We start from the raw sequence: 26722 nt of genomic DNA, 5'->3' as shown, positions 1-26722 counted from the left end.
CCGCTGCAGAGCAGGGAGATGCTGTTCCGACATCCCGGCTGTGGTGTAGGGGCTCAGCTGAAAGCACCGCTCTGGGTTTTTTTTTTTGCTAAGCTGCCAAGACAGATCCCTGTAAGTGGCTGGGGTTTAGGTTTTTATTTATTTTTTTTTCCCCTCCTTTCTCTTTCTTCTCCTCCTCCTCCTCCAGGCAGGCAGTGGGAAATGGCTGCCTGGCTGAAAGAGCTTTGTGCTTTGCATCTCTTGTTATTATTTTCTGTATCCAGCCTGTTCCAAAGGCTGACATTCTGGGAATGGGCATCCCATGCTCAGCTTCTGCATCCCAGCCTTCCCTCCCTGTCTACAGAGCTGTGCTGGAGAGCTGAGCCCTGCAGAGCTCAGCCCCCCCCTCAACATGTCAAGTTTAAACCTTTGCAACACGCTATTTTCATGCTCTGCAGGGACTTTTACAAGAGGATTGAAACACTCCTCCGGTGTATTATAGGGAAAGAAACATTATTCCCTTTAAAATATTGGAGGGAAAAAAATGCTTACAAGTGCACTACAACTAAGGATCATGTTTCCTAGCATGGTCTAAGTGCTCATCTGCTTTATAGTGCTCTCAGACCTGTGCTAAATCCTCCTGAATTGGGTATTCAGCTGAAGACAGGGGCTGGCTGATGATGCACCTTCCAGTCAGGCAGCAAATGCTGCAGAATGTGAGCTTTGCTCACCTTCCTAAAGAAAGAAAAAAGCCCTGACAGGTTTGGGGTTTTGGCATTTTACAGCCCTGGCACTGGGATGTACAGCAGAGGTCACAGGAGGATTTTTGGTTTTGGATGTCCTGGCTGCAGCCTTGGGACCAAAACTGTGCTGGGCCTTTCTGAATTCTGTTTTCTTTGTTTGCATTTTCCATTCTCCTTGCCCAGAGTGGTGCAGGGTCTCTGGTTTCCCTCTTCTGTGCCTCGGTCTCCCAGACAGAGCCATGGGGAGGGAAGGATGCTGGAATTCTCCAAGGAACTTGGAGATTGTGCAAAAGCAAGACGGAATTTATTCCTTTTTAATTTAATCTTTGGAAACCTGTGAAACTGATGGTGAGTTCAGCTTGATAGGAAAGTTCCCTTGGTCAAAATGGATTTTGAGATTTTTTTCTTAAAAATACTTAATATTCTTTCTTTTCTTTATTTAATAATATTCTTTTATTCCTTATTCTTTCTTAAACACGAGCTGTAAGTGGTTTCCAGTAGCTGGAACCCATCAGCTCCTGGAGGTATCTGGTTAGGCTGTACAGTTTAAGAATGCCCAACACAATTCTGCTCTTACAAACCAAGATAATTTGCTCAATATTGGCTTTTTTTTTCATCTTTTCTGTCACCTCCAGATCCTTGCATGAGGAGAAGGCAGTTTGCTGCGCTAAAAACTCAAATATGACCAATTTCACACATTTTAAAAAAATAGAGAAAAATCCCTCCAACATTTCCTCTTCGATTTTTCCGACCTCTTGGCCACCTATCCTCTTTCTCCTTGCTTGACTTTGTCCTAGTTAATATTCCAACAGGTGTTTCCTTTTCCAGCGGAATTTTTTAGGCCTCTGTCTCAAGAGGCCTTCTGCATAATAATGCTGTATTCATTATGTGCCTGCCTTACTGGGAGAAAACTTTATTTTCTTAACCCCACCATTTCCCCTCCATGCAGGGGCTGCAGGAGGGAGAGAGTTGGGACTTTCAGCATCTTCTGCTCTCTGGTTTTTGATGAAATCCCCACATGGCACCATTTCACCTCAGCCCTGCCAGGAGGGTGATGAGGATTTAAGGAAGAACTGAGGCAAAAAGTCTCTCTTTTTTCCACCTTTTTTTTTTTTTTTTTTAATCTCAATTTTTTACTTTGCAGAGCACCTCAAGTCTTGTTTTGTGACCATTGGAAAGGGCAGAGTTAAAAATAATGAATTTAAAGCTTGGAGGCAAAAGATTCATCCCTTGGTGCCCTCGGGTGCGTTCTGATGTTGCTGGAAATTTGTTGTGGTGCCCCTTGGGTCTGAGGGGCAAGAGCAGCCACTGGTTAATTCCTACAACAATTGGTGTTGAGGTGACTTCTCTGCCTGCTGTGAAATTTGCCCCTTTCTACCTCTGGTTGATGCTGAGCTGTCGTTGCCAGAGCACAGGGGAAGATAAAATTCAAGACAAAATATTTTGTTTCAAGGTTTTCCCAATTTCAATGTATTTTTTAAAAAAAGAAGGGTGGAGGGATTTAAGAACTCGGTTTCCCAGGGTGTGAAATGCTGCTCTGTGCAGTGATACCCCTAAATCTGGGGGTTTTTTTTAATTAAAAAAAGAAAAAAACCAAACAAAAAACAACCAGGAGGGAAAAAAAAGTAACAGTGCAAGTGTCAGATCCTCACATTATTCAAGAATTAGCCAGTTATTTGTCCCAATCTCATTAAATCAAATATTCCCACCAAGCCAAATTTGTTGTCCCGTGACACCACCAAAGCCAGGAGTTGAGATTTTGCAAGATGCAGTGTGGCATTTGGAGGAATACGTGCCAGTAAATGAGTAGGCATGTCAAAACTGGTGAGACAAAAGGGTCTCCCCTTATTCTTATTTCTCTACTTCCTTGAGGGACATCCACAATTCCCAGTCCCACGCCTGGTTAGGAGCTTTTCAATGCAGAAAACAGAGTTCTGCTGCTGTCTGCACAGATTTTTTTCCCCAGCAAAGTACCACTGGAGAGGTTCTGGGTGTGGGACACTGATTAGTGGGAAAAGGGACTCTGATAACGCTCCCATCCCCAGGCCCTGAATAAAGACCAAAGCTGCCAATATTTTCCTGTGTCCCATGGATGCCCCTAATTATTTATTATGTATGGCAAGGGAGCAGAAGGAAAGAGAGATGGGAGTGCTGAAGCCATAAAAACTAGGAATAGATTGGGTTCTTCTGTTGTAACTCCATTAAAAATTGAGTGCGTGGTAATGTTTTGCTATTCTTAGTGCAGATAACTTTTTAAAAGGTTAAGGCCAATAAACTTCCTCGCTGTTGCAGAGCCAGCACGGAATTCTAGCCTGGAATGGAGCAGGGTGACCTCAATATGATGCTGCAAATTATTGGAAATAAGACAATTGCAGTTCTTGGAAGCTTTAATATCGATTAAGTGAATCATCTGTTAAATGGCAGAGGGTGGATGTGGGACTGGATTAATGAGTGAAATGATCAGATTCAGGTGTTTAAAAAAAAACCCAAACAACCCTGAAACACTGCTCAGTTTGGTGGATTGGGGGCTTGGAAACAAACGTGGAAGCAGGGGGTGATGTTGCCAAAAGTACTTAAAGCTTTTTGGGTTTATTCTGTGTTAGGCAGACATTAAGGGCAGGGTCCTTCCAGAGACTGCAGCAATTATTGGGACTAAAATTTTTGCGACACAAAAAATATTTTCGCAGCACAACTGTGAGAGGAATTATCAAATCTGAAAGAATCATGAAATCAGATTAGATTTATTCTACTTGTCCACCTGCCTGATGGCAGTTATAATTTATATTCTTGTGAATTCTTAGCCTACTCATACATTATTTTGGTGGTTTTATCTCTGGTTCTCCACAAAGATTTTTTTGCTTGGTCATCCTTGCAGATGAAAATATGGATACATTGGAATAAATTTTGAATTCAAGGATGTGTCAGAAGGATCCAAACTGTGGGATATTCAGAATCCTCTTTGATATTTATAAGTACTTCATATGTTTTTAAGGCTCATACAGGCAGTAACACAAAAAAGATCCCCAAATCCTCGTTTGGGGGAGACTTTTCTGCTGCTGTTTCTTTAAGGTGGGCTCTGTTCTGCAGCCACTGTGACTGTTTTCCAATACTTGGAATTATGAGTAAATAGAATTACTCCCCCATCCCATCCTTTCTGTTTACATTGCATAATTACCAGCCCCTCTCCATGCCTCGTAATAATTGACTTGATATTGATAAATAGATTAGCTAATACAGTAAATGATTATTCCCCACTAAATGAATCAGTGTGCTTTTGACTTCAAGTGCCATTAACAATAAATGCATGGATTTGGGACAGCTCTTGCATTTTGCATTAAGCAGCCCCTGGATAAACACCCAGAGAGCAGGACCAGAGCCCAGGGATGCTGCTCCTTCCCTGTTCTGGGCATTTCCCACCTTTTCTTCTCCTCCTGAACTCGTTCCTGGTACCTACAGCACAGAGAGGCTTCCCTGGAAAGCTCCTGGGGAGGTTTAGAGCAGATGTCAGGAGAAATATTTTCATGGGAAGGGTTGTAAAGATTTGGAAGGGGAGTGGTGGAATCACCATCTCTGGAAGGGTTCAAAAAATGTCTGGATGTGGCACTTGAGGATGGGGTTTGGTGGGGCTGGGTGATGGTTGGACTTCATTTTAGACCTCTTTTGCAAGCTTGATGATTTTATGGAGTTATTTAAATCCCTTTTAAGGGTCAGGACAGCGCAAAATGAACTTCAGGGTGGATGTTCCATCCATGGTGTCACTGTGTCAAGAGTTGGTGTCACCACCCACCTCTCTGTGGGTGTTTTTTCCCTGGAAAAAGTCATCATATCACCTTTGTTGTTGTTGCTAATTCCGGTAGGATTGCTGCAGTCTGAGCACAGCCAGGGGAATTGGTACCTACACACTGAATTCCTTGATCCTACAATACTTCTGGACCCACTTGAGTCAATTCTGGGATTGAAACACCGGAATTTTCAGATGGATAGGGGATGGAGGCTCCTCCTCGGGAATAGCTGGCTACTAATCCAGGCAATCTCAGATCCTGGTAGAGATTTTGGTACCTGCAGACCCCCTCAGCCTTTCCTGGGTCTGGCCCAACCTGCTGCAGGAGCTGACAGCCAGGATGATTTATGGCAGTGAATTCTGGACCATATGTTGGGCAAAACCTTGGCTCCAGCGAGTGGGGCTGTGGGGGAGGACGCAACACTGGCCTGGATTTTGTGGCATCAGGTTTACAGCTGCTGCCTGCGTGTGGGAAGGGCAGTGGGAGACAGGGAAAATAACTTTCCTTGCCTGCAAGGAGGGCACAGCAATCTCTGGGCCTTAATTCTACCATTCATCAATAGTAAAATCACTGGTTTAAGGGAACTGAGGGTTGGATGTAGCAATGAAAATGTGATTTTTAGTCATATAAAGCCCCATCTCTTTCCTTTCTTTCCTCTTTTGCGCTCCCTTAATCAGCCTTAATCCTGGCCCGATAATGTATGAAACCTCAAATATCAGCACACATTATATAACCCATAACATCCCATCCCAGCCTCATTACAGCACCAGGATTAAGGTGGAAAAAAAAAAATAGGGGGAGAAAAAAAGTGTTAAAATTAATTTAACAAAATGGGAATGGGCCCTGAAATGGATGGGGATTGCAACCTGAAGTTCCAGTTCTGCAGAGTCCCATCCAATTTGCTGGATGCCTGCAGCTGATTTATGGCAGAGTCCCAAATTCTGGGAATGCTTCAGCATGGGCTGAACTGGAAGGTAAATCATCCCCATGGCTCCTTTTTCTGGCTTGGGCCCCTGTGAGGGTGAGTTTGGAGCTGAACTCAGAATCCCCTAAACTTGTGCTGCTCTGCAAAGCTCTTCCAGCTCCCAAAATTAGTGTTAGGTGTTATATTTAAAAATTTGGTGGAGAAAAATGATAATGGTATTGAGGGGGGAGAGATCCGTGCTCAGCTTCAAATGAGGAGAAAACTCCTTGCTCTTTGAAAGGAAATGGGGTTTTATTTATCTTCTCTTTTTCCTTAAAACACCAACATTTCCCTTTTCTCCAATTTTTTTGTTGCCATAAGTGATTGGTTAATTTTCTTCCTGCTTTAGATCAGGTCTCTCCTTCAGCATTCAATAATAGAATGTCTCGTAATGATGAATTCTTATAACATCCCCATGTTGTAATTCAGCTCTCGCCCTCGGTGATGCTTTTCTCTAAAGTGAAAACGCAGGAAAAGGTTATTTTGGATATGGAAGATGAATGCCAATGGGAGTGCCAGGGAAGCAGAGGGATGTGGATGACAAAGCAGGACTGGAAGGGAGACAACAAGATTTGAGCTACCTGCGAGCACAACAGACCTCAAAAGCTGCTTTATTTAGGGTCAGCTGAAGGAGGGCTGTGAAAAGTAGGATGGCTCCCAGAAACTTCTGGATATTGGCATAAAGGTTTGACCTGAATGGACAGAAGTAGGAGCTCCTGTCCTCCAAAGGTCCCTGGGCTGCAAATGCCAATTTACCCCAGCTTTGAGCGAGGTCTTTGCTCAGGCACAGCGTGAGAGAGAGCAGTGATCCAGGCTGGGCAGATGGTGGGGAGGAACCAGTTGCCTACAGCTGCTGGGAGCAGCAAAAAGCCAGGCAAGAGCAGCCAAAACACAGCCACAGCCAGCTTTGGGACAGGGAAAGCAGAGAGCTGGAGTCTGGGCAGCAAAAGGAGGTGGGAACCAGCTCCATTTGCACCATTTGGCCAACGACACCGAGCTGAAAATTCACCTCGCTGGGTTTGCTGCTCCTTCTGCTCAGCATCCTTCAGCAAATCAGTCAGAATTATCAGCTAGGGACTGTTGTGCTCTAAATTTTGACCAAATCAGACAGCTTAGCAGGATTTCTCTGATCAGCTCAAGGAGACTGATTTCTAACGAGTGTTTCTGTGACTCCAGGATTCTGTGTGAGCTGCTGACTCTCACAACTCCATTCTTCACTATGAAAGATGGAGGAGAAAATGAGCTTGAGCTCGAATCTCCCCATGGAGGTGCAGTTCCTGCTCACATCGCTCTGGTGCCCAGCTGTTGTGCAGTCCCTGAGCAAATTCACTCTTGGGAAAGCAAAGCCTGTGGTTGGGATATAAGAAATGTTTTCTTGGGGCAGAGACACAAGAAATCAAGTCCGGCATGGAATGGCTCTGTGACATTAAACAATAATCATGGTTAAAGTGAAAACTTAATAAGTCAGTAGTGCAAGAATCTATTGGTGTGGTTATTTGACAACAAGGTTGTTTCTTTCCTTGGATTTTTGTAGCTGTTTCTAGAAGCTTATGGACTTTGGTTGTATTAAATGACATTAAATTCGTAGATCCTTAGACAGCTGATCATTTCCAAAGAAGATCAGAACTTCTCTACAATTTGGGGGCAAAGGGGAGGATTTATGGAAATCCTGTTATGTATTAGAACCTGTTCAAAAGGTGTTTTATTGGTGTTTATAAAGATGGAAACCTCCTCATATAGGAAAACGCGCTTAATTAACGCACAGGTCAAACGTGATCCATTTTTCATTACTGAGCCCTGCCTTGGGGGTAATTTGGAATCCTTACTGTTTGATCTACTGGGCAGGCACAGCTAAATTTGCTGATTGGAAATAAAACCCCAAATCTGATGACTTTCTAAGGAAGCAATGTCAGTTTTGCCAGCTGAAACCAAATATGTTTGGGTTGGTTTGCGGGGGGAGGTTGTGCAACGAGCTGCGAGGAGGAGCCAAAGCCTTGTGAAATCCAACTTCTTCTGGGGACTGGATCTGCTCCTTCTGGCCTTCAAAAAGTGGGATGGATCTTTGAATCTCCTTGTCCTTGATCTGGAAAAGAAGTTACTTGTTTTTCCTCAAAAGCTCTGCGTGGGTTTGGGAAAGCGGCTGAAGCATTGGTAGTTCCATAAATCACGGAATTTCCTTTTTTTTACCCAATTTCCCAGGCTTCTCTTTTCTCATTTAGCCGGGGGGAGTCTTATTGTTCTTAACAGAGGTGTGCATTTGTTGTTTTATTGTTCTGGTGTGCTCGTTGTTGGAGAGTCTGGAGCACCCTCTGTGATGGGGCTGAGGAAATGTCAGACCAGAACACAGAAAACTTGCAATTTGTGGAAAATGAAGAGCTGAAATGATATTTGGATCGCTTTTTAAAGCTGATAGGGAGGGACTGATAGCAGTGAGATGCTTGTCACACTTATAAATCCCCATTTCCCAGGGTGTTGGTCTCTGCATTCTCCATCACATTTTGTGGTTTCCTCTGCACCTGAAGTTATTCCAGATAACTCTGTGGCCCTGAAATGGTCTCAGGAGAGTTCCCTGTGTCATCCAAGCTCAGGGCTCAGCTTGGAGAGAGATTTGATGCCCTCAGATCAAAGAGCAGGGTTTTCAAAACAGAATGATCCCTTCTTTGAGTCCCTCAGAAATGGTGTTTTGTAATCAGGGAGAGGTGGATTTATGAGGTGAGAGACTAAACAATCTGCACCTCTCCTTTATCCCTGGCACCACACCCTCGTGCATTCCTCCTCTGCTGCCCTCTCTGGGATCATCCTGGCTGCTCTCAGGCACGGAGAACATGGAATATCATGGGGGCAACGTGACCTGTTGGGTATTAAACCCAAAAACTTGATCCAAAACTGCTCTGGCCTTGCTCCCCCCCCCACCCCGTTAGAAGGCCAAATGATTAATTAAAAAATAATTTGCTGCTCTGAGAGGATTCATTGGCGTGTGGTAAAACTCAGGGCGGATTCTGAAAATGCAGCAATTTTAAATTTTTGTTTTAGTATAAAATAGTTTATTTTAAAATGCTTCTCATTTGAAGCAGACCGGTCTTCAGGGTAATGAATATTCTCTGTCTAAAACATCTTTGCTTTAAAAGTTTTGGCAGGAAAGACTCTGGTTCTGTAAGAAACTGAACAAAATGGTGTTATTTTGTCAATTGTATCTCTCTGTGTTGCTGCTGTAGTGTGTGTGTGTTTGTTAATTGAGGTATCTCTAATTAAACCAAAGAGATTCGATGCTCTAAGCAGCACTGATCAGTACTAATTGGGCTACCAAGCAATAACATCAGATGCACTCTCTTAAACCAAGAGGAGCACGCCTAAAGGATGGAATTTTTAGGGATCACCCTCCCTTTTTAGGGATCACTGCTACTCCCTTTCCCTCTGCTCTGCAGTGCCATAAACCACCTTTTGCAAGGCTCCTTTTCTGAGCTCATTTTTGGACAGCACAGCCACAGCAAGGTCCCACCACCTGCATTTTTAATTCTTGGGGATATTTCAGTGCCAGGTGGGAAAAGAGTGGGAGATCGAGTCCTTCCAACAACCTCTGCCACTGGATCTTTCCAGCAAGCCAGGGAGACAGGGAAAAATAGTCAACATTATTTCAGCACAGTGGGGAAGGAGGGATGAAAGCTCTGCAAATGAATTCATTGTGACAACCTTTGTGAAAGATCCGAGTGTTTGATCTTTTAAAAGATTTAATAATTCTTTGGGAAGATTAAAGAATAAAACTGGCTGGGAGGAGGAGAGGAAGTTAACTTTCTTTCCCCCAATTCTGCCAAAATAGTAAATAAAAAAGAGCAGATCCCTAAATTTAGTCAGCTTCTCCCCACATCTCCTCTTTTTTTGGGTGTTGATGCATGTCATGTTTGAGTCCTTGTAGTAGAGAAACACTTGGAAACGTGACCCCTCAGATAAAGATTTTGGGCAATGATCTAATGTGCTGCTATCCAATGGAAATGGATCTAAAAAGCAAAGTAATTAAATGCCTGGAAATCAGAATTTCCACCATGTTGGGGTCGATGATGTTTTGCACATTCCCAAAAGGCCGGACCTTCAGCCACAGGCTTGGGTTTGGCCCCCGACTGCTGAACCAAGCTCTGCAGGTCTTTGCACTGCCACTGCTCAAATATAGCTTACATTAATTTTTGGTTTCTTGTAGCTTAAAAAAACCTTGTATTTTAGATGTTCACTTAAAACTAGCTCAGAGTGCTGTGATGCAAACAGTAAACTCCTGTTGTATATTTTGAGGTATTCCTTTAAAAAAACCACCTAAATAACTAAAACCAACCCCCCAGGAATTAATATAGGTAGATTTTTCTATCAAATGACCTGGTATTGCTCTTATTTTAAAACACAGGAATTAACTCTCTTGAACCTTTGGGGAGAATCAAACCCTTCTGCTCTGAAGAAGTACTGGCAACTAAAAAATAGCTGAGGAGTTTTGGTTTAGCCTGGCCATTATCTACCTTTAGCCAGCAAACAAATAAATACAGTTTGACTGGTAACAGCTGCCATATATAAGTGGCACAGGGTAGGAAGAGTTGTGTAATCATTTCTCCATCAAATACTGAACAGCCCTTCCTATGAAAAGACCCCAGGGTCCTCCAGGCTGAGCCAGAAACTCCTCTGGACTGGAGCTGCACAGGAAGGGCACTCAGTGTAGGCATCTATTTCAAAAGCCACACGTAATGAAGATTAATTAGACCTTCTTTAGGGGCCCAAAGTTAAATACACACAGCCAAGGCCTTGGGCTTCCTCACACGACCAGGAGTTTCCATGGAAAGCAGAGAAGATTAAAAAGTGGTCAACAGAAGAAAGAGGGTCAGCTCCCCTGTAAAGTTACCTTAAAAACGTACCAGGATTGGCTTTTCTTGTTCACATACAAGAATAAAATGCCTTAAGGGGCACTTTGGGCAATGTAGGGGTCAGGATATGTGTCTGTTTGCAGTAGCACAGCTTCCCCACCCACGTTCTATTTCATTGTCTTTTTGGTGGCTGAGGGCATCCCATCTCCCTTATTCCATGCAATATTCTTCCCTTTCAAAAGGACAAATTCATGTGCCTACATCTTGAATTTTTCAAGCAGGAGCTGGGTTTTAATTGGACTTCAGAGCTTTGCAAGGACAACTTTTCCCTCTGCTTTTTTGTCCTCTGGGGCATCACTTGGTCTCGAACGCGGTCTGGGGTGAATTGATGCTTTGATCCCACAGCTCCAGGCCTAGGGTCTGAACTAAAGGCTGGATTTGATGATCTCAGAGCTCTTGTCCAACGTTAAGGAGTCCATGATTTTAATCTTTCAAGGGGGGAGCAAGGCACCGATGCAGCGTGTCCTGCAGCTGAGGGTGTGGGAGAGGATGGGAATGACCTGGACTTTTCCAGCTGGAGGAAGTCTTGGAGTGGCTGGCAGAAGGAGGGGCTGGATCTAATGCAACCAGTGGCACAGGCAGGGTTTGACTTTTCAAACCCTTCCTAGGGCCAGGCTGTCCCCACTCGGTGCTTTGGCTGCTGGCTAAGAGTGGGGAAGGAGCCCTGGCTGCTCCTGGAGTGTCCCCAGCACCTTTGGGCACACAAAATCCTCGCCGTGCCTTATTGTCAGGGCTGCTGACTGCTCTCATTAACTTCAAGTGGCATCGAGTGCTCAGCACAAAGGCAAACGGAGCCCTCCACTCCTTTAAAGTGATCTTTGGGGTTTCATATTTATTTGCAAACCAGGGGCGGCGCGTATCCCGAAAGAAAAGGGTTTTCCTCCTGGAGGTGGACACACGGAGCCAAGGCATGTTCTGCCAGCACAATGGCAACTTATGAATAAGATCATACTTGTATTTGCATTAACACGGCTGGCTTCTCCAGGCAGTTTTACATAATCTCCTTTTCAATGGGGAAGGGTGTCATTTCCCCTTCATTTCATACAGCCCTGCTTTGAAAATGTAGGGAGGAAGTATTTAAAGAAAGTCCGCATTTTATGAAAGGGAAAATTGCCGGCGTTCCTTTGTGTGTCTCAGTAGGATTTGGATAGATTACTCATACTTAAAAAGGAAGGGAGCTTTTGCTTTCTCTTCCCCTTTTTTAAAAACTTGCATTAACATGATGTATTGACATATTACAAAATCCAGGGAACGCTGGAGAGCGAATCAACCGCGGCTTTGTCCGCAAGTTGCAACAAATTCTTAAAACGTCGTCACCTTCTGAAATAAAATTGTCACATTTTGGATACAGGCAACTTTTATACGGACTGGAGCTTCACTTCTGAGATAGGGACAGCAGCGTGTCCTCTCTCACTTGCTTTTTCTTTCTGTTTAAAAATTAATTCTCTCTATTCCCCCCCCCTCCTTTTGATCCAATGAGCTGGGAACGAGTGCAGCACGTTTTAACCATTTTCATAAATCAAGCGACTGGAATAGATTTTAATACAGAATTGTATTACTGCAGGAATGCCAGGCATGCAGGCTCTAAGCACTAACACTTCTATTAGTTGAATGGAAGCCAATCCTTTAGCTGTAAGCATGTTAAAGGAAAATAATTCCCCTGCTACATCTCGGGGGTCTCTGATGTCAAAAAATCCTCCCTGAAGTAACTCACAACTTTTTTTCCCGAGTTGTCCTTGTCTCAGGGGTGTTACAACTGGTCAGTCACACTCTGAGGAATATATTTTATGGGCAGATATTAAAGCCCACAGAGCTGTTCTCCTCTCTCTGACATCCTTTGATTAAAAATAAAGTCATGGAGAAGTAGAAAATCAAGGTTCAGTGCTGGAAGAAGCTATCAGCTCCCACAAAGGCTTTCTATTCCTTCCAGGACCTATATTTATATTTGCTGATGACTCCTTGTCAATCTGACACTTGCTAATCAACCTTTGATGATAATTGTAATTCTTGCTAAGGACACTTCATCCTAGGAGGTCAAAAGGACATTTTGTACACTGAAATGCACTCTGTGCAGGGGTGTGCCTGAATCTATGGGCACATGTTTATATTTACGAGAGATGTTGATGCTAACACTTCTTTTTTGGGTGAATTTTTTATAATTCTACTTTCCCTCACTTGCTGCTGTCTTTTTGCATCTATGAAATGCTGCTCACTGCTAAATCATCACCAAAATTTAAAAGGGAGGGGTGGACTTGCTGCTCGAAACAGAGGAGAAAACACAAGAAAAATTTAAAGGTGCTTTAGTAAAAAACTTGATAAATATTCAGCTCACATTTTTTTTTTTTTAAAAAAGAGAAGGGTTTTTGTGAAATCAGTTGATAACATCTTCATCTAAATTCATTTATTATCTTCTATTTGAAAAGCACTTAGCTCAACAGGGCTCTGTGCCTTCACTGAGGTTTCCAGGTATCGTCAGATCAAGAATCCTGAGTTAAGCACGGATAAAACATAATAATGTTTGTTATTTTCTCCCTCCAAAAAGAAAGCAAATAACTGAAGGCATCTGACACTGATGGTGTTGGCTAAGCCAGTTGGGAGGCTTTCTCATTTCATATTTTTGCACTGAATTTTATTCTTTTTTGTGTCCTTTTTGTCTTGACATTCCACAGGTTTCGAACGTGTTGGGCCAACCCCAGTCTAGGTCTCTGTAAACAAGCAGATTTTGAATTTGGGGGTACCACGTTTGCTAATGAGTCCTGGGTTCGTAGTTGCATTCCCAACATTAGGAATCCAACCAAAGGACTCAAAGGATGGGTTTCCACTTGCACGTGCCATTCTTTGGAGGCCAGAGTCCTCTCCTAAAGACAGCCCCACGGATCTGCTGGCACGGGGCAAAAAGAGCTGGGCACTGGAGATTGCCGAGCTGCTGGAGGGCAGTGCCCCTGCGTGCCCACTTTAATTGCCCTGTTTAGTCTGGTGTGCCAGCCTTGCAGCAAGAGCGGTGGAATAATATGCGGGATAATCCCTTCTTACAGGAATCTCAGCATCACCTCGGTGACTGGTACCCAGAGACTGCTTCTGGCTCAAGAACTGACCTCAATCAGAGTGTGGGGCGAAAGCAGAAAAGCAAATTATCTCCCTGCTTCCACAGTTTGCTCCCGAAGGACTCCAGAACCTCGCATAAACAAAAACTAATTATAATACGCACACAAAAATTTAGTAAAAACTCTCAAAGCTCTGCTCGTAGGCTGAACAAAAAGGAAGCTGGAAGAGTGAATGTCACAGTGCCATCTACTGACGCCAGCCCCGGCCGCGGAGGGAGAACACCCAACTGCAGGGGCAAAAATAAATAAATAAGGCTGGGAGTCTTATAAGGATTATGTTTAAAGGAAGGAGATGACTGCTAATTAATGTGACAAGAGAAAGCCTCACCTACTGACAGGTTATTCATCCCACAAGTGTTAGAATCTTCTTCAGCGATGTCTGTTCCTATAATTCCTGGAAAAAGGCTCGTGCTGGAGGAACAGCTGACCAGAACCCTCAGTGCCAGCTCCCATACTTCTATTTTGTCTTGATGAGCTTTACACCAGAGGAGAATTACAGCCTGCTCTGTGGCAAGCAATTTGAAGGCATAAAGGAATGCGATTGTGGAATAAAACCCGCTCTGTGTGCTGTGAGATAACTTCACCTGACACAGAAAATGAGCGGTAACTCGGAGGCAGGTAGGAGCAACATGTAATCCAGTTGACATAAATGAAAAGATGATATTGGCAGAAAATTGGGCTGCGTGTGAATATAAAGGCTGTTGAATAACAGGGAATGGAAAATGACATGCTCAGCAGCAGTGAGGTAGAGATGAAAGGAGTTCAGAAAACATTTGTACGGGAGAAGCCAAGTACGAGTCAACAAAGGCTGGAATTCTCTGCTCCTCAAAGCAGAGCTGAAGGCTGCAGCCTTCAGTGCTACCTGTGCTCAGGGTTGGCAAGTGGTAGAGTGTCAAAACAATTCGAGTTTATTCTCTGGTTGCTAATGTGCCAGCTGAAGTGGAGGCTGAGATGTTCAGCAAAACCATTACTAAGCAAAATGAGGCATCACCCTCTGTATGACTCTCAGTAATCCCAAGGTAAGAATGAAGTGAAGGATGAGCAGAGAGTGATTGGGGATGGAGAGGCAGAGGGAAAAAAAGAAGTCGAGAGGTGAGGAGACTGCAGTGTGTTGATTGAAAAAAATATTCTGTGTATTCTGAAGGGTTGTGTCAAGTATGAGAACTCAGGGGGAAGGGAGAAGTGAGCACCTGAACTGCGCTTTCTGAGATTCACTCCAGATATGTTGTGGCAGATGGAGCTGACATCCTGAGAGAGGCTAAGAGGTGAAAGTAATAATGAGCAGCCTTCACAAGGTAAAAGCAGAAGAAATATTAGAGCTGTTACAGGAGAGCAAGAAGGAGATGTTTAGATTTATGAGTTCTTTTGGAGAGCAGCCATGGTTTGTCTTTATTTCCTTAGTAACTGGTTCTTGGTTTGAGCCTTTGTCAGGTCATCAGATCAGCGCCATCAGCTCGGAAAGGTTTTCAGCCCTTCCTTTGGATCATCTAGCAGGCACAAAATGAACATGTGGAGTGCAAGCACGATCTGCTTTTGGGGGAGCTGTCCTGATAAGCAAAAGCAGTGGAAAAAAGTAAGAAGAGAGAGAGGATTTTATTATGGCACCATCTGTCTCCTCACTGTTAATATTTCTTTCCCCCCTTCGCAGTGATTTTGAGAACTGGGTTCAAGGATGATGTGGTAGAAGGGATGGTTCCAGAGGGACCATGGCAGTGGCTGTCCATCCACAGAAAGCAGCCTCTGGCTGAAGGCCCCTGCATGACACTGATCCTAAAAGTAACACACAGAGCTGAGCCTTGGCTTGGAGGAGGGCCAGCAAGTGAATTCCAGCTTGGTGCTCATTTTCTTAGTCTCATTCTCTTCTTCCTTGCTTTACTTCATTTAAAGTTTTTAATGATAGTCCAGACCTGTCTTGGGTAATGTGCTTTTGAACAGCACCTGGGACAGGCTCCTCCTGAATGTTACAGCACCCTGGCAAGGGCTCTGCTCTCATATTTTTCAGCTGATCCAGAGATTTCAAACAGCAGTTTCATTTTTCCTCTTTTAATTTAATTGAAGAACGTAAAGGGAGCTTTTGACTTTTACTGGTGGAACCTGAGGAGGACTGAAGCAGTTTAAACTTGACTGACCTTAATCGTACAGGGCACCCTTCTAAACTTTTGTTTACCCCCTGTGAGCTGCTGAAGAGAGGAGGGAAAAAAGGAGAAAAAAAAAAAAAAAGAAGGCAGTTTTCAGTTACTAAACCCCCCTCGTGGTATTGAATTCTAACCAAGTACATCCAGCCCTGCCAGCCAGAAATGCCAAAAGGAGGAAAGCTGCTGAATCAGAGGAGAATCAGGATTGGGAGGATGGTAGGGAATATGAGAGTAGCACTAGGTGAGTTCATCTGATAGACTTACTGCTGTTTTGTATTTGCAGATCATCTGGGAGCAAACTTCTTGGTTTTTTTTTTTTTATTATTATCATTGCTGGGTTTTGTTCCTAAATTATTTAGCAAATGTTTTCTGGGAGCCTCTTCCAGCATATAGATCAGTTATCCCCAGCTATTTGCTGGTCTAATGAATAAGTTCTGCAGCTCTGAGCTGAGCTTGCAAGATGCCAGAAGCTTTGAGCAACCTGGGCTGGGCAAACAGGGATCTCCAGGTGCTCTGCTCCCCTCGGGTTCAAATCTTCTTTACAAGGTGCAGAGCTGCCACTTCACTCCTTTGGTTTCCTTTCTGCTCCCCCTGTGAGTGACTCTCGAGGGCCTTTCAAATCCCTCTTGTGAAGGCTCCTGCCACCTCCTCAGAGCCACCCTGGCACTTTGTCCCTGCTGTGGGGGCCTGGTGGGCTGGCAGCACGTGGGAGGTGATGGACACCAAGGTCCAGCAGCAGCAGAAGGTCACCAGGTTGGCTTGGTGCCCTTATTTGACCTTCAAGTCCTTGCCATGGGTCTGCTGTGTCCTTCGCTGTGGCTCCTTAGGACCAGCCAGCCATCGGCCACCAACAGTGAGTTTGGAGGTGCTTTGGGAAGTTTGCTTGAACACTGGTGTCCTTCCCTGCCTGGGTGGTGTGGCCCTGGATGGACAGGGTGGACAAATGGCCCTACCTCTGCAGCCATGGTGACTGTGATGGAGCCCCTCCTGCTGGGGGTTGGTGGCAGGATCCCCACATTTACCAGGCACTCATTTCTCTTTTATTTCTCCAGCTGAGACGTCTTTGACCTCAGCGAAACAATTCCATGGGTGGTGGGAGCTCCGAGCAAGTGTCCTTCCATTTCCCTGAAGACTTTACTGGGGGGCCTACCCAAACCCAATTTGATTTTGAGACACCAAGCAGCCCCTGTGGCAGATTTTCAGCTCAATTAGTGCTTTGAAAAGCGCCAGTCTGGTGGTGGCATTATCAGGAAACCGAGGAGATACAGCGGGAGTGTCTTTGCTGAGCGTGGTTTGCTACAGGAAGCTGTGCAGCCATCAGCTGATTAATGCCAATTTATTTAGGAATATGCCCATGGCTGTCTGCTTCTCCAAAAGATCCTGTTGTGTCCTTTCTCCACGACACTCGCTGGAGCATGTTTGCTAAAGTTGCTGTTGCATATGCTCAGGCAATAAAACATTTACAGCTATTTCAGAAATTGCTGCAGTAGGCAATTTTCCTCATTAATTTTACCATTCTGGATGGGATTTCATGAGGTGTGAAGGCATGCAGAGTCATACCTGACGCTATCCCTGTTCCTGCTTGTAATGCCAACCTCTTTAAGGAAAAATGAAATCAGAAGGGGATGTTTGGGGGGAAATGGAAGTGGCAGCTCCACATCCAATCATCTGTCAGAGAACCACGGAATATCCTGAGCTGGGAGGGACCCACAGGGATCATCCATGTCCAGCTCCTGCTGCAGTGATCCTGCTCCTGCAAATTTACTTTGATTGTTCTTTGCTCCTTCTTGCCCAAGACTATGGAGACTTTAAAATACCTCCGGGACCCTGCAGGGAGAAACGGGCTATAAAAATATAACAATAATGATTTCTTTCTCCCGCCTCCACCTGAGGAATCTCGGAGCGTGTTTCAAATATCAAAGAGCAAGAAACCCACTGTAGTGTTGTCCCCTGGGTAAAGGTGGGAAAAGGAGGCCCTGAGAGGTAGAAGGAATTGTACAAGGCTAAATGTAAAGCCAGTAGCAGATCAGGAGACAGAGCTGAGGGCAGGCTTTGGGTTCTGACCCTTTTTGCAGGAGTTGTCCCCATTTTGGGGAGAATTTTTTTAATCTGTGCCCAAACACTTCGTATCTGCTCAGGAATTGGACGTTTCCTGCAGAAAAAAAGGCTTCTCTTCCATTTTAGAAGTGATGTCTGCACTAAAATATAACTACCATGTAACAAATCACAGAATGCTCTGCTCCATCCTCTGTCCCAGAGCTGCATCTCAGCCTGACTCGCCTGTAAATATTAAGACAGATGATGGATAGGGACAGGTCAAAGCAGAGAAGATCTGGAATTATTCTTTTCATATTCCAAAAGAATGAGCTCGTGTTATTCCTCGCGTTTTGAAATTTGCCCCAATTTATGGGGTAGATAAGGCTGGAATTTTGAAGGGCGACATCATGAATTGCTTTTCTTATTGATCGAGCTTTTAATGTGCCAACAATGAAAACAATAAAACTTGCATTTAAAAACAAACATTTCTAGCACAGGAGCCGCATTAAAATGACACAAATTGCTTTTGTGGGCTGAATTTAACAGAACACCCATGAGGTTCCACTTAAAAACAACAAGCCAACAAAAATCAAATTGCATTGTTTTACAGGCAAACAAAATGGTGAGCACGCCTTGGGCTACGTTTTCAGCATGTTTTCTTGGGAGATCAAAGCTTAAATCCCATTAACCCTTCAAATGTCAGCTTGGTGAGTTCCTTTCCTTTACCTCTGAGCTTCTGATGCTGCCTTCAGCAGGAAGCCAGGGCTCTGCCTGTCTCTGCTGCTGTTCTTCCTCCCCGTCTCCCCCACTGGCATCTCCACGGAAGCACCACCTTGTAAGTGGGCAGAGTTCAAACAGCCGGTTCAGCCAGCCCACGTTGGTTTCCCATTTTACTGACTTGGAGATCTGGCCAGAAGCCAGCACTAAAATACATTTATTTTGTTTTTTACCATTCGCTGCGGTGCTGCGTTACCCCGCTGGCAAGGGCCTGAATGAGGCTTTGATGGCCAGCAGAGTCATTTTGGAGCAATTTAGGGTTTGTTGGGTCCTTGTTAAAGATCTCCTGGACATCAGGTAAGTGGGGATGGAGAGTTGGTTGCTCATGTTGAAGGAAAGCTGATTTATTTTGGTGTTTGTCACCTGTTCCAACAACCACTGGGCATCTCACGTGCTTCCTAAATAAGTAAATGCCCATGAAATGCCACTTCCTGAGGGTTTGCTGCTTTCTCAGGGACAATAAATTAATGTTTTGCACAAATATTCCTGTTCCATGTGGTGGGCCAGATCCTAATCTGCCTTCACCCTCCTTCCCCTGCTCTTGCGTCATGTGTGAATACAAAAATCCTTCCAAGCCGTTGTTAATTCCAAGTATCTGCGTGTCCACGTACACCACAAAGATCAGGAAGGCAGAACAGATGCAACCTTCTGGGACTGCTTTGGGAGCATGGAAAGCTTTGGGAGCATGGAAAGGTTTGGGAGAGCAGCAGCTTCTGCCCCTCCTGGAACTGGTTTGGGAGCATGGAAAGCTTGGGGGAGCAGCAGCATTCTCCCCTCTGGGTGTTTGGGAGCTGTGGGATTTATCCATCCCAGCCTGGGGTGATACAGAGAGTCCAGTCGGATGCTCGGAGCGTTTGGAAACTTGCCCAGGAGAAAGGGGTCAAAAGGGAGGATTTTTTTGTTGCTGTTCACTAAATTAAAAAAAAAAAGAGAAAAGAAAGGGGAGGGAGGGGCGTGAAGCGAGGAACACGGAGCTGTGGCAGAAGGTGGATGTTCCCGGCTCAGCCAGGAGCGAACTGCGCTTCCCCTTCCCCTTCCCCTTGCCGGGCCTCCTGTGCACATGCCAGAGCTGGCTGCCGCAAGGCTGCAGCTCCAGTACCAGCCCGCAGCTGTGTGCAGCTGTGTCCAGCTGTGCCTCCCAGCCCCTCACAACTGGATTTTCACACAGGAACAGCCCCTTTCCAAAGGGCTTCCCCACCCCGGCTCACGGCTGCGGCCTAATGTGTGAAACACGGGCCTTTGATTGGCAGGGCTTTTGGGGGAGGCTTTTACACCCCCAAATAACTTAGTTGGGGTTGGGGTTTTTTTCACCTCAGTGTCTCAGTCCCACACCCTGCTGGCCCCTTCCCTGTAGGAATGCCTCATCCTGGTGCTTTCCAAGGAAAAATGAAAGCGAACCTCACTGTGCTTTCTTTCCTTTTGAAGGATTGGGATATGAAGCCCCGAAAGGCCAAGGACACAAATCCGATCTCTCTGTGACCAGGGACAAGACCTGGGGGAACAACTGGAGCTGTGCCAGGGGAGGTTTTGTTGGATTTTAGGAAAGGTTTCTTTCCCCAGAGGGTGTGGGGCACTGAACGAGCTCCCCTGGGAATGGCTGCCAGAGCTCCAGGACAATGCTCTCAGGGATAGAGTGGGATTTTTGGGATTGTGAAGGGCCAGGAGATGGAGTAGATGATCCTCGTGGGTCCCTTCCCCCTCAGGATATTCTGTGAAATCAGACCCTCAGGGTTGTGTCCTCCTAAATGCCTGCAGGGACACTCTCCCATGGGATGGCAGTGCCTGTTTGCCACCCTCCAGTGCCCATGTCCCACAGCAGAGTCCCCAAATCTGTGCTGCCAACTGCAGGCACAGAACAAAAATCTCCCTTTTCACCCCTCATGTGCAGGTGCTTCACAACAAACGCCATAAGTCCGAGGGGAGTGAACAAGAAGAAGAAAAGAAGAATATTTGACAGGTTTTTATTATTTGAGAGACTGGCTGATGATTGGATTGGATGATTTTAGAGGTTTTTTCCAACCTGAACGATTCCATCAAGTTTGCTGGATGCTGCACAAGGTTAAAGGAGCATTTGCAGAGCAGAAGGTACAGAACTTGTGTTATCTTCACTCCTACTTTTGCTCAACTCTCAATCTGTGAGGAGGAAAACTGCATTTTATCATGGGTGGGCAAAACAAAAAACCAAAAAAGCCTCTTCCAACCTCTTTATTTCTGGCAGTTCGGGGATATTTAGGAGTAGCAGAGGTTGTTATTGCATATAGGAAGATTTTATTGCTTCCCCTTCAGTGCAAACTCGGTCGTGTCTGTCCCCTCAATTTCCCCTTTTGCTACTGGGACGAGGAAATGAAGAGAAAGGAGGGAAACACCAAAAAAAAGCAGCACTTGTTTCTCTTTGTCTGCCACTCAGAACTTGCACGTGTGTTTTGGGGGAGAGGGGAAAGCAAAATGTATCCCAGCCAGCTGATTCTGCCTTGTCAGACATGAGCTGGGAGGGAACTGCCTGTGCCACCCTCTGCCAGTGGTTTTGTCTCTGCAGCTCAGCAGCTCTTGCAGAGACTTGTCCCAAAATATTCACATACCACAGCCAGACCTGCCAGGACGGTGCTTTTTCAGCAGCTTTTCAGGGGATTTCAGGAACGTGGGGAGCTGTGCTGGAAACCCAGAGCTCAGGGAGAATTTCCCTACACAATGGGTTGCATTTAAAGAGGTTTGCTCCAAACCTCACCGCGGTGGCCAAGTCCGATTTCCAATGTGAAGCGAGGTGTGATTTTTAATTTAGTTTTTTATGAATTCTTCTTTTTTTCCCTAATCCCATCATCATTATTCTGCTCTGAGCCCCTCTGCCAAAGGCTGGTGCTGGTTTGAAATGCAGCTCCTTCCCCTGGTGCCAGCTTGCATGGAAGAAAGGCTGACCTGGGCACTGGGTGGCCATGGCCAGCGCTGGTGGCACGATGACAGGGCTCCCAAAATCCTTTAAATCCACTCCCTGCTCTGAGGCTGCTTTTCAGTTAGCTGGGAACATCCCTGTTTTGTCCTTGCTGGGAAGATGATGGATGTTTCCACAGTGGAGAATCTGGATGGATTTTTGCTTCCATCTGAGGGCAGTGGGGCCGCTGGGAGGTAGCACAGAAACATCACCCCATTATGGGGTGCTGATGGCACCTTTGGGGTGGGAATGTGGGATCCCACCCCTCTGGTGTTCCCACAGGGTCGTGCTGGACTTGTCTTTATCCCACACAGCCCATGCAGACGCTGAGGCTGGTCAAGCTGAAACTTTTCCCTGGCCCTATGTTCCCACAAGCCATTTTTGTAAAGGAAAGTTAATATCTTGGGTTTTTTCTTTTTGGGATACCCAGGAAGCGAAGGCATCAAACGAGCAGGACCTGGTGGGCTCAGGAGGCATCCTGGAGGCATTAGATATGGCTGGCATTTGATCCAACAACTGAGGCTTTCCTGGTTTATTGATTTACCCTCTTTGTGCTCGTGCACGCACAATGGGCCCCATTATGAGGGCCATGTGCATCCCTGCCAATAAACCCCAGAGAAGGGCAGATGTTTCCCACCCAAAAAATTCATTCCTCTCATGCTGAGAGAGAGAGAGAGAGAGAGAGAGGGAGGCCTCTCCCCAGGACCTCCAAGGCACAGAGGTGCACGTTTCTGGGTGTTTGTGCACATTTGGCTCTTGGGGAGCAGCAGAGAATTCCCTTCCTGTGTGGTTTGCTCACGTTCCCAGCAGGAATAAAAGCTGGGATGGTGGAGGAGAGCGGCTGCTCTCAGCTGGAGCGTGCTGAGGGCTCTGGGCATGGACACACCTGGACTTTAGGAGTGGGTTTTTCCATCAGAATAATTTCCTGATTGTTAGTGTCGATGCATCTTGGATAAAAATGCTCTTGGAGGGGGTGGGATTTATGTGCAAGTAATTAAAGAGGGATCTCTAGGTCTAAAAGGGGATCTCTGGGTCTGAAAAGAGGAATTCTAGGTCTGAAAGGGGATTTCTAGGCCTAAAATGGGGATCTCTAGGTCTAAATAGGGAATTTCTCGGTCTAAAAGAGATCTCTGGGTCTGAAAGGGGATCTCTGGGTCTTAATGGGATCTCTAGATTAAAAAGAGGATCTCTAGTTCTAAAAGGGAGTCTTTAGGTCTAAAAAGGGGATCTCTGGGTCTAAAAAGGGTTCTTTAGGTCTGAAAGGGCATCTCTGGGTCTAAGAGGGCATCTCAGGGTCCAAAAAGGGATCTCTAGGTCTACAAAGGGCTGTCTCCTGGGGTGCAGCGTGTCCACACACCGAAGGCGGCAGGGGAGGCAGTGGGAAGAGCATCCCCAGACCAAGCTCTTGTTGTCACAAGCTCAGCCCACAAAAAGTGTCCTTCCATGTGTAGCTCCACTCAGCCAGGCCCAGTCCTGCCAAAGACACATTCCAGGAAAATCAGAGATCAGGGAAAAATGCAGGCGCTCCCCACGCTGGTCACTTGGTACCTAAATGAGGTACAAATTGGGGCTCCAGGTGATAGCGGGTGTTGAACTCAGCAAAGCCCAGCAGTGACAGCACTAATTGCTGTTTCCTTGGGTGCCAGAGGGAGATAGCTTGGGAATAAAAGGCAAATCCTGGTATTTTCCAGGTGTGAGAAGTGGGATCATGTTCTCCTGCAGTGAAGTGGAGGCAGAGAACTCTTAATTTCTAAACATTTAGCTGCCAAAATATTGATAAAGGGACGCTTTTCATTTAAGCTGTTGCCTCCCTGAGAAAAGCCTTTGTTTTGGAACAAACCCCAACTTATTGACTCTGTTTCAGCTCAAGATGGAGCATTCCTGAAGTGGAGATGTGCTTCCTATCCTCTTCCAAATTAAATGCTCCAATTTTCCATTTGGAAATGACTTTTCACTTCCGTTTTTGTATAGCAAAAATACTTTTTTTAAAAAAGTCTAAATAGAAATGAAGTTCTTTGGGTTTTAATTGGAGCTGTGGAGGAAATATTTTGTGTGGGAACACAGAGGATCTTTGGGCATCTCAACGTTTCGAGTCCTCCTTCTTCTGATTTTCCAAAATACACCACAAAATGTGGGAAAATCAGAATTCCAGGAGAGATTCCAGCTTACAAGGAGCAGCTCAGTGTGAAGGTCAGATCTCTATGTTCTTGCACAGCACGTGCCAGAATATTTCACTGCTGGGACAGAAAGTCTGTATTTAAGGAGCAATAACTCACACGAGGAATTGACAGATTGGAATGCACCTGGTTCAGGCTGTTGGTTGCTAATATCATTCCCAGTTTTCTCTGGTGAGAGGCAGCTGGGATAGTTTATGGGATGTCCAGCCTTTCTTAGGGCTGCTGTGCTTAAATATGCCCCCAAATGAAACTTGGGGGGTGGGATCCCTCGAGGGACAGATAAATTCAGGAGTGTGATGGAGGGGCCTCCGTGTTTCCCACGTGGCTGTGCCAAACTGGTCCCTTTAAGGCCACCCCAAAAAGTCAGAACCACCCTGAATCACCAGTTGCTTCTGAAAATCGAGGCCAAGCTCCTGAGCTGCACCGCTGGCAATATTGTTTAAAAACAATGGGGCTCAATTAGATGAGAATTATTTTAACACTTCGGAAGGCTGCCAAGTCATTTCCTTCTCCTTTATTGATTTTTTCCGTTGCCAGTAAATATATCTGTGGCAGCAGGATGAAAGGAGAGGGGGAAAAGAGAAGTGTTAGAAAGGAGACTGTAACAAGATACGTGCCCTGAACCTTTGGGATGGAGGAGGACATTTTAAGACAGAAGGAAGCAGGGGATTCATGGAGGCATTTCACGGGGTTAGACGTGGTAGCAGACAGCCCAATATTATTTTCCTTGCCTGATCCTTTACTTAGATTGGCTCCTGTTTCTTCCCCTCATTGTGCAGTCCCTGCGTGAGCCGCTCTCCGTGTAAAGACATTCCACCTACATTCCTTTGCCACCGGGTGAGAGGAGGGGGGAGTGCAATTATGTGGGCTAGTGAGACACAAAAGGCTCTGCTCCTCAGCTCAAGCTCATAAACTTCAGCTAACTTTTCCCCTTAAAAATATGAAAACTCCCCCCAAAAAACCAACCAAACAAAAAACCACCTAAGAGTCTGGTTTGTTCCTCTCCTACCAGCCTGCAAGTGAAGGGTTTGGAGCTGTAACTATCCTACCTATAAATATTTCCCTCCCCAGCACTCTGTAGATCACCACAGAATAAATAGGTTTTAATTTTTTGGCAGAATCAGCGTTTCTCTCTGGCTTTTTGGTTTTTTTTACATGCATCTCCTCTGTGCTAATCACAGAATCCCAGAATGGTTTGGGTTGGGAAGGACCTTAAAGACCCTTTCATTCCAGCCCTCTGCCATGGGCAGGGACACCTCCCACCGGAATGGGTGTGGTGGGAACAGACTGAAAAGTTCCTTGGATAAAAAGGCCACAGGTGAATAATTTTCCAGGGATACTTGTGTCATAACGTTTATTGGGATTTACTGGGGGCCATTATGGCATTTATCCAAGAAGTTTCCAGGCTACAAGTGTGACCCTACCTTTCTCCATCCTCAAGAGTCGTGTCACCATCCTGGCTATAAATCCTGGGAATATCCCACCACAGGCACCACTGGAAGGGAACTGGCTCTAGAAGGAGACATGGAGCTGCCTCTAAAAGCACTGAGAGACACACAAACCCAGAAGTGGTGAAATCCTCCAGCTGAGGAAGCTGGAGCGTGCAAGAAATTGTTTAGAAGTTCACGTAAACTGGACCTTTTCCAGGTGAACATCCTCGAGGCTGTTAGCAGGGCAGGGGTTTGTAATTCCACTTCTGAGCACTGAACTTCATTAGCTGGGCTCTCTCCGTGTGCTTTCATATTGATTTCTGTGCCCCTGCACTCCTTCTTCCCATTTTGTCTAATAAGCAAATTTCACTACCTGACTTCACAATTTTTCCTCTGGGCCATTAGAATTGCTTCACCGTATTCCTGGCAGAGCCCTTAATTAGAGATGGATCAGAACTGATGTCATTAAACTGATCCATTAACCACACTCTTCCTGTGATTCCAAATGCAGGTGCTTCAGAGAAAATGTGACCTGGGTCCAAATCGCCACTGTGTTCGCCATGCAGAGCCCCAAACCTTCTCAGACAGCCAAAGATGGAGAAGAAAAGTCAAATTAAACCTCCCACAGATTCTGCCTCAGTTGTCCTGGCGTAGGAAACGTCTCTGGGTTTATCCTGCAACCAAAGCATTTCTGATGTTTAAAGGATTTTATTTCTTACTGCACTTTTTGGAAGGCGGGGTCCTCACTTACCAACAAGGTAAAAATGTTATCATTTTCCTCTAGTCTCAAAAAAATCTTCTGAGACACAGACTTTCTTCCTTAGGCACCCTTGAGAGCTCTCTGAAAGCCAGTCCAATTTTTATATTTCCCTATAAACCCCAATTAAGTTGGAATCCATAGGCTGAAAGACTCATTTTGGCTTTCTGCTGCCTTGTCCAGCAGCCTGGGCACTGGCTGAAATAAATTACAGCTCTTTTTAGAGCTGGACGTGGCCAGAGGTGGACACAGAGAAGCTGAACATGATGATCTCAAAAGAGATGCTCTGAATTAAGCAGGAGGTTGCTAAGCCACGAGTCTGCTGCAGTCTCCAGCAAAAGTCACAGCGCCGAGTCCTCACACAGAATGGGATTTTCTGAGGGAAAAAAGTCTGCAAGGACATAACCTTAGCTGGTTATGGCTGGAAAAAACTCCTGAAGTCATCCAGGATTTCATCTTGAACCTCTTACAGCGTCCACAAGCAGACCAAGCAAAACCAAAGAGCCTCCCTTGCCCCAAAACCTGGAGTGTGCAAAGCTGCACTCTGCCTGCTTCTGGGGCTTGTATTTATTTATATGGATATTACAATAAAAATAAGGGTTCATTTTCCCCATTCTTCAAGGGGTGCCCCAGTTTTTCCCCAAGGATGGCTCAGCACGTATCTCACATCATCCCTCTTGAGGGCTGGGACTGGGTGGGCTTTAAGGTCCCTTCCAACCCAAACCACTCTAGGATTTTATGATCTTTCTAGAAAGTTTTTCCCACCTCTCCACCAGCCAGAGAGGGTTAATTTGGCCTTTCCCCGGACCTACCAGGGCAGCACCTGCTAGCAGGGTGGGGTGTTCCCTCGCACGGCTTGTCAGAGGCAGATTATTATTATTATTATTATTATTATTATTATTATTATTATTATTATTATTATTATTATTATTATTATTATTTTGGGAAATAACACGTTCCTTTGTCTGTGTCCTACCCCACAACCTTCAATCGAGCCTCGCTGGTCTCTCAGC

At 45.4% G+C, this 26722-nt stretch overlaps 1 long non-coding RNA gene across 5 annotated transcripts in view; it reads left to right on the top strand.

Moving 5' to 3' along the window:
- LOC138098352 (uncharacterized) overlaps positions 1-26301 on the top strand; it is a 29667-nt gene extending 3366 nt beyond the window's left edge. Inside the window, exons 2-5 of one of the 5 annotated variants that reach the window (XR_011146597.1) lie at positions 13036-18349; positions 20308-20504; positions 25464-25710; positions 25924-26301. This is a non-coding gene — a long non-coding RNA (uncharacterized lncRNA). The other 4 variants (XR_011146600.1, XR_011146596.1, XR_011146599.1 and 1 more) reach the window with 4 other exon arrangements.
- Positions 26302-26722: the final 421 nt, after the last annotated feature.

This window comes from Aphelocoma coerulescens, chromosome 24, assembly GCF_041296385.1.
Source record: "Aphelocoma coerulescens isolate FSJ_1873_10779 chromosome 24, UR_Acoe_1.0, whole genome shotgun sequence".
Taxonomy (NCBI): Eukaryota; Metazoa; Chordata; class Aves; order Passeriformes; family Corvidae; genus Aphelocoma; species Aphelocoma coerulescens.
Note: the sequence above shows the minus strand (reverse complement) of the source record. Positions and strands in the feature narration are given on the sequence as shown.